Below are 8,642 nucleotides of genomic sequence, written 5' to 3'. Positions count from 1 at the left end.
TTAAACTTGTAGGCGAAAGCTAAATCGAACCCTGAACTTGTAATTCTGAAAATCAGCACACTGTCTCTTCGATCCCGGTCTATTTCAAACCTTGAGGGGGTTTAGCTGGGATTTGCTCACGTGGCAAGCATCGTTGACTCGCTGGACACTAGGACGAATTGGCCCGGCCCATTAGCGCAGTCGCTCGCTCGCTCTACTTTTTTTTTCATTTTAGTAAGGATAATAAATTCTTTTACATTTTTGTAATGATAATACACATTTGTTAAACTACACGTACCCACTTGTCTTCTATTAGGAGCAACAAAAATACCAGCAGCCGCAAAAGAATAAGTGCCCAGGAGGATTCGAACTAGCAGAGGCTGCACCTAGCAAATCGCCCTGCGGGCTACTGGTGATTTTGTATAGCGCGTCCTATATAAAAACATCAAAAATGGATTTCCACAGAAGCGTTTAACATTCCTGAAATTTTTGAAACATTTCTTAAAATAATATATGAACAATTTAGAAATAACGATTATATTTTTTAAACGCAAATAATTTACATAATTCCAAAAAAATTTATCAAAAAATGTGACACGGTAACATTTTGCCAAATACACGTTTTATATTTTCGTAATGACAATAAACATTTCATAAAACTATAAAAACATTTTTTTACATTTTTTAATATTTTTAGAAAAAAAATCAGGTTTTAAAAAAGTTGATGTCTCAAATAGTGTTCACTTTTTCAAAACTGATTGTGCTTTAATTTTTTTTCTTTTTTATAAAATTATTCAGAATTTTCAAAATCCAACAAGAATTCAGACATTCAGAAAGTAGACATAATTCAGATCAAAACAGGAGACAGGCTACAGAGTATGAAAAGAAAGCTGGCCTGCTTGCGTGGCTCATTTCAGAACTTTCTTTCTGAGAGAGTTCAGTCTTGTTCAGAAGACCCCTTTTAGGGAAGCAAGACCAGCAATCAAGCTCGGGATGCCGAGGACAGCCTCTGGTCTACAACCCAAACAAACTCCACTTGCCGTCGCTGTCGCCGCCTCCGCCCGTCGCACCTGCCGCCGGCAAAGGGGTGAACACGTCAGATGGGAGCGTCGGTGCAGGTGACGCCGCTGAGCGGCGCGTTCGGGGATGGACCCTCTGCCTTAAAATATTTTCATATTGTAATTATTTGATTGGGTAGATGTTTATATTTTCGAATTGGTCAAACATTGTTCAAACTATATGTAATCACTTGGTACACCTTCAGGTAGTGTCCTAGCCAAGACTTATTTTGATACGATGTGTGGCCGTAGATTAGGCACAACCCACACACATTGCAACGGTGACTTCAACCCATAGAAGGATGGGTGGTATGCCTTGGTCTCCATATCATAGAAAGCCGCTTGTTTGCCATTCTCGGAATACCTCGGGAAGTAGATCCTATTGCCATGTCCAGCTTCCGGGGACACCACGGCGTATGACACCCTGAAATCAAGAAACAAGGCCGCGCCGCCTATCTCGTGTACCTCTGTCCAGGCCATCTCCTCCTCGTTGAGCTTGAACACCCGTGGCGGCTCGTCGGCGTTACGCATGAACACGGAGACGAGGTCCTCTCCCAGCTCAACCAGGTAGCAAAACTCTCTCTCCTCATGGTGGTCGCCTTCGAGGTCCATCTCCACATGAATCGGGTTAGGCTTCTCCAATATCATCCATGTGTCGCTTGCCGGGTCAAACGTGCCGAGGTTGCCCTTTCTCCCGAGGCAATAGAACTTGTCGTGGAAGAAGACGGGGTTGTTGTATGCCACCGGGAAGGGCTCCCCTCCGTACTACTCAAAATGCCTTTCAAACCACTCGATCTCGCCGTGCCGCCACGTAATTAAGGACATTGATTTCTTTGCCGTCGTGCCGGCTGACGATGCCGAAGAAGACGCACTCCGGTGACGCCGGGTCCGCCGAGGACCATGACAGGCCCATGTAGTAGTATTTCCTCTCGAGGATGGGTATCTCCACAACGTCCTCGTTGAAGGGGTTTATGATGTACATGTCATCGATATCTGCATTGGTCGACATGGCCACCCAACCGTTTTTGGAGAATCGGAAAATATGCTCGTCTTGTTCGTCTAGGTTGATGTCGAATGTTCCAACCGTCATTTTGTACTCCTGGCCGCGCAGAGGGTCGAATAACGTACATGCCCCATCTCGGCCGGAGCAGTGCAGGAGCCAAGGCCACACATTGACTTGCTCAACTGGGTTGGGCACCATGCTCCACGACTTGCAGACTGCAGGGAATCGGATACGATCCACCAAAGAAAGTCTCGAGACGACCTGTTGTAGCAATTTTAGTGGCAGATCATGCCATGGCCGTGTATTACAAGAGGTGGCCTGCTCCTCGTCCTCCTCCAACTTCAAGATGGACAATTTCGGCGCGACTCCATTAGTCGACAACAATCCAATTTCTTCGACTACCATGGACATGGGCAATGGCGGAACAATCCAGAATGCTCTGCAACAAGGCTTGGTGGGCTGCGGGAGGATCTGGCGGAAGCTGATGGTGTTGTCGTCCAAACAGAACTTGTATAGCCTCTCGCGCTCGACAGGACGAGGTACACACAGTTGCCCTGCGGTACCAACCCTCTTGCCCTTGGACGGACGGGCACGGAGATGGCGTAGCGCCCGGAGATGAGGAAGGCACGGTCGCCGCCGATGCTATCCACCCTCTTTCACGTCATGGACTCAAGATCCAGGCGGTACACCGCGACGCCGGTGAGTGTGGGGTCGCCGACAAACTCCCCAAATTGCTCTGTGACTATTATGAAGAGATCCCCGCACGACTCCACGGCGTAGTACATGGCCGCTCTGTCGTGTATCTTTTTGGTGCCGCCGAGAGTGCCGAGCAGCCGTGCTCGGACCGTGCCGTCGCCGTCTTGGCCTATCACGGTGAGCGTGTCGGGGGACTCGGAAAACTCAGAGTAACCGAAGAAGTAGATCTTCCCTCTATGGGCGATCATAAGGCATGGGAAAGTGAGCCCCGGGGCATCAAGCCAGGCCCACACTTGCGAGGCGCCGGGGCGGCAGTGAAGCAGGAACGTCTCCACGCGGTCTTCCACCTCGCGTGCAACGGCGACCACCACGGCACAGTCCTGGTGCGCCGGCGATGTGCCGAGCGTCGCACACCTCGCTATGTCATCCGACGGCTCGTGCAGCGGCGGCAGCGGGATCTTCTTGGCTGCAGGGTCGCGCAGGTCATTTGAATCGGTGAGGCGGAGGAGGAAGCATTCGGCGGTGGAGTCGTCCAGCATGAGCAGCCAGTCGCCGTCGTGGACGCAGCCTAGGCACGTTTTGCCTTGCATCTCGGGAACGATCGCCGCGTGCGAGCTGCCGTCCGCCGAGTCGACGAACGTCTGTCGCTCCTCGGGCGTTGCTTGGACCAGCCATGGCCTCGTGCCGAAGCCTGACGGGAGCGAGGGTTTACCAGCCATGTTTGTTCCACGGCTGGTTCCCTTCTGACCATCGAGAGAGAGGAGAGAGGTGAGGTCAATTATATAGTGCATCGATTAATCCGAGAGGCAGGAGAATTCTTGTTGATTCCGGCCGTCGGTGACCGTTTCTGGCAGGAATCGGACACAGTTGGTAGGCTACGGTGGCTTGCAACGCATACGTGCACGTATATGCTCATTCCGGTGACGGTTTGTTTCCGTTGGGAGTTGCGTCTACGTTCGGCCCTGGATGCAGCGTTCAAAGCAAATCAGGCAAAACAGAGTAGTAGCTAGCGGGGTAGGCAGACTTAAGCACGGTGCATCACGTCAGCGTGACGGCAATTCCTTTATTTATTCGAGTCGAGTCGATCGATCGTCTTGTCTCGTCTGTCTCTTTTTTTTTCTTCGTCAACTGCAATTAACTTTTTGTTTAATATACAGTTCGCTCATATAAATACGCATACACCCATCCCTATGAACGCACACACGCACACTCTACCTCCATGAGAACCTCCGAGAGATTGAGCCGGCATATCATTTTAAGATTTTATGAAGTCATCCTAGGCGTCTCGTAGTCGATGGAAACGTCTCCTCCTCGATGACGGGCGATGCTTTCCGTGTGATAAAGTTCTTGTTCAAAAGGGAAAACAAGATGGAATAAAAATCTTTTTTTCATGAATACGCAAAGCTTGTGTATCATTTCATTGATAGAATAGAAGAAATTAGAAAGAGTACAGGAAGGGTACAACGCAATACACGAACGCAAGAAGGCGTGGACATAGTGCACTGGGCAGAGAGAAAGGGGATACTCTGGCCCGAACAGAGGGTACAACACGGCTAAACCCAACATGCCCCGAAGTAGAGGGGCAGCCCGAAACCACCACAACAGCCAACATCACCAGAGCCAACCATGGGGACACCGCGAGCAATCAAAGATGACGCCTTCAAGAAGGAGAACGACGTCGTGACGCCGTCGCCATCCGATCCGAAGAACCGGACCAAGGGTTTCCCCTGAGCTTGAAGAGGGGCGTAGATGAAGGCCATGGCAGCGCCTCCAAGAAGGAAAACGGCACCTGCGGGTGTCGCCGCTGCCAGCATCGGCAAGCCGAGTAGGGCTTTCGCCCTGGCCTGAATCCTAGCAATCCCATAGCCTCCGAGTCGGAAGTCTGAAGATGAGCAAGTCGGGCCGCCGGCCAGAACCGCCGCCTCAGGAAGGGGGTGTGGGGCTGCACTTTTCACTGAAGGACGTCACCGGGCGCCGCCGAACACGAGCAATGAATCAGGCACAAGGCAAGGCGTGGAGTGGAGGTGGACATGGTCGGGGAGGAAGCGGGGCAGAGAGAACCGATGCAGGGGACGCAACACCCGTGGGCAACGCCAGCGAGCAAGGAACTGGAAGGCGCAGATCCGAGCCGCTGGGGCCACTGCCGTCAGGACATCGGCGAGCCGAGGTAGCCGGAAGGAACGCAGCTATCGGGTCGCCGGGCCGAAACCGCACCAGTAGAGGACGCCGGTAGAACCGTGGACACTGGAAGACGCAGGTCCAGGAACACCGGGCCGGAGTAGTGGCGGCAAAAGGCCTGCGTGGTCACACGCGCCCACCACACCACCAGGCCGGCACACAGTTGTCGCCGGGATCGACCACATGACCTCAACACCACCAAACCAGAGCCAACACCATAGCTCAGAGGCAGACGCCGCCGGGGACGAATCGACCCACCTACATGAGCCAGACACGCAGAGCCCCGGCCAGCAAGGCGCCGGCCCGCCCGAAAAGACTGTGCCTGCACCCCGGCCAGCAGCAGCAACGCAGCAGAGGAGCTGGGCTGCGCCGCCAGGGGATAGCAGCAGAGCAGCAGCAGGGCCGTAGCCGGGCATGCCGGCCCGCCCGAAACGGCTGCGCCTGCACCCCGGCCGGCAGCAACACTCGCAGTAGAGGAGCTGGGCCGCGCCGTCGGGGAATTGCAGGGGAGCAGCAACAGGGCCGAAGCCGGACGTCAGGGGAAGACCACCATGATGCAGCGACGCCGGACGACAAGGGGAAAAGCAGCCTGAGGGGGCGCCCGAGACGCGCGGGCAGATCTCAGGGAGGGGAGGGGGGCGCAGCACCAGCGCCGCGGGAGGACGGATCTGCCCCGCCGCCACCATCCACGGGCTCAGCACGGCTTAGCCGGCGAGCCCTCCGGCGGCGGTGACGCGAGGGGAGGGTCGCGGAGGGGGCCGCTGGTGGCGGCGGCTAGGGTTTCCCCCGTGTCGCCGCGGGAGGGGCGACGCGGGGGACGGGACGAGTCCGATGGGATAAAAATCTATCAGGAGTATTGCTTTGGTTCTTGCAGCACAGAAGACGGGAAAAGCTCATGGACGGTTTCAGTATCGTAGTTAAGGGAACTCTTATATAGGGAAAACTGCGGCGATCCCATGAATTGGTTTCCCGGCCGATCCCGTGGCGAGGCGAGCGTGAAGCAAAGATCCGCTGGCCAAGTGCGGGGGAGGAAGACGCTGATGCCTCTGTGTGTGTTTTGACGCGTGGCTGGGCAGCGTCGGGTTCGCGCACTCTCGCGAGGACCGCGCCGTGTGGGTCGCCGAGACAACGCTGTCGGAGAAGAAGTCTCCGACCTCCTCACGCCTGCCTCCGACCTGCACATCAGGTATCCCACCCGCTGGTCACCACCGCAGTCAGTTTCGGCACACGTTCATTTCTTATATAAGACATGAAAATTTACTAATACCCCATATATGGGTTTTAAAACAATTTTTGTCCACTTCATGCACCCATGGTTCGAGTTTCAATTATATGCATTAAATGCCTAGAAATGCAGTTAATAACCTAAATATAGTAAATGGACACAATGGATTCTATGGTGCACATTGAGTGTAGAATTTTTTTAGGGTTAAATGATGAAGGGAAATGTGGACCCCTCCCCCCCCCCCCCCCCCCCTCTTTCAAACTTGGTGCTTTCCCCTCTCGAAACCACGTTTCTTCCTCGTAGATGGTTCAATCTCTAAAGAGTGTATATCAAAACTTTAGTGAAACTTTCTAAAATTTGTACCACAAGATACTGAGGTCATATCATGACACCATGCCAGGTTTCATATTTTTCAAATCCATTTTGTAGAATTAAAAAAAATAAACCCCATGTTTTTTTGTTTTCGTTTCTCGTACAAGGAATGAAAATTTACTCAAGACCCCAAATATAGTTTTTCAAACCATTTTTGTGCACTGTTTCATGCACCATGGTTCGAATTTGAACTTTATGCATTAAATGCCTAGAAATGCATTTTATAACGTAAATATAGTAAATGAGGCCGGAAAAGTGCCAAATTTAAACACGGTCAATTCTATGGTGTGCATTGAGTGTAGAAAAACAATTCGGGGTCAAACGATGAAGGGAAATGTGGCCAGCTTCAAACTTGGCCTAGAAATGCAGTAATCGATTTTAAAATAGCATATAGACCCGGAATGGCACCTATCACATACGATTATCATTTGTAAACCGTTGCCTTGACAACGTATTATTTTGGCATAGAAAAAACCCAACCCCCTTCTTCCTCACTTGCACTACACCTTGTCTCCTTGTTCGTAAGTTCGTAACTTTGCATGTGGCTGCCTAGACGCCTCTCGTTGGCGGCGGCGGCGCCAAACGCCACCACATTTTGCCTCCGCCCCTTGCCGCCACCAATATGCACTGACTTGCGCCGAGGTAGTTACTCGCTCTCGACTTAGGTCTCGTCCTAATCTTTGAGATTGACGCCTCTCACCATCGACCAGTAGAAACCTGATTGTAATATCTTGTGTACGGTTCTATCTCCAGCGGGGTGTGGCACGCGTGGCTTGGCTGTTTTGGGCTCCCCTCTGGCACATTTTTTATCTCCGGTCTTCATATTTTCAAGAAATAATCCAAAAAAACCCCACCTTTTTGGAGCTCTGGGAAATAACTTTTTCTTGTGTTTAAAATTAGGTGTGGATTTCCAGCTGTCTGGAAAATCCCCTCTGTTTGCATCATAATGTGAAATATATCCTTGAATACAAGTGAATATTTCGGCCCTTGGACCGAAATGAAAACCAAAATCACTGAATTTCGGTGATTTCGTTGGTGCTGATATTTTTCTGAAACTGAAATTGAAAACCATTTTGGACTAAGGTCATGCGCTGCAGGGTGATACCCACGATGCTACAACAACGAGCAGGGAACCTACAAGTTTATCATGTGATTGTGTCCCACAGCATGAAAAAATGTTTCCATGGAATGAATAGAATGTTTCCTGCAGGACACGAAGAAAAACTTATTTCATGGCACACACATGAAGACATGTTAGCAGAAAAATTAATGTTCACCAACAAACCGATCAAGAGACCAGGGAGATACTTGGCTCGGTGAGACACCTTTGGCCATTCAATATCCGTCTTTATATCGTATTGTTCAACGACGTGAGGTGTTCGTTGCTACGGTGTTTCAATCCATCCCCCTTAATATTCAGTTCAGACGGTCGTTAGTGGGCAATCGTTGGGAAGATTGGCTCCGTCTAGTTCGGAGACTAATGGATGTCCATCTTTCTCAACAACCCGATGAATTGCGCTGGAAACTGACTAGGTCTGGAGTATTCACGGTTAAATCAATGTATATTGATGTAATTAATTCGAGCTCCATTCCTACCTCCAAGCATGTTTGGGATGTCAAAGTTTCTTTGAAAATAAAAGTGTTTATGTGGTTTGTCCATAAACAGGTTATTTTAACCAAGGATAACTTGATTAAGCGTAATTGGACAGGACCTACGCGGTGTAGCTTCTGTGATCGGGACGAGACGATCAAACATCTCTTTTTTGATTGCCCGCTTGCCAGAGTACTTTGGCGGACGGTTCACATTGCTTTTAATATTACTTCACCGAATTCTGTCACTACGTTATTTGGGACATGGCTCACAGGGATTGAGCCTGAATTAACGAAACATATTCGTGTTGGAATTTGCGCTATGTTGTGGACTATCTGGACTTGCAGAAATGATTTGGTATTTAACAGAACATCACGTATTCATTTTTTGCAGGTTATTTTCCGAGCCACGGCCATGATCCGTTCATGGTCGCTACTCACTCCGATGGCGGCCAGGGAGCATTTGGTTACTGGATCTATCCGCTGGGAGATGGTAGCTCGGGATATCTTCAACCGGTTTGGATGTCGGTCATGTAATAGG

General features: G+C 50.7%; 1 pseudogene; it reads right to left on the bottom strand.

The window, feature by feature from the left end:
* Positions 1 to 203: 203 nt before the first annotated feature.
* LOC141026202 (uncharacterized) lies at positions 204 to 3,455 on the bottom strand (annotated as a pseudogene).
* Between the last annotated feature and the right edge of the window lie 5,187 nt (positions 3,456 to 8,642).

Source organism: Aegilops tauschii, chromosome 6 (assembly GCF_002575655.3).
Source record: "Aegilops tauschii subsp. strangulata cultivar AL8/78 chromosome 6, Aet v6.0, whole genome shotgun sequence".
In the NCBI taxonomy this organism is placed as follows: domain Eukaryota; kingdom Viridiplantae; phylum Streptophyta; class Magnoliopsida; order Poales; family Poaceae; genus Aegilops; species Aegilops tauschii.
Note: the sequence above shows the minus strand (reverse complement) of the source record. Positions and strands in the feature narration are given on the sequence as shown.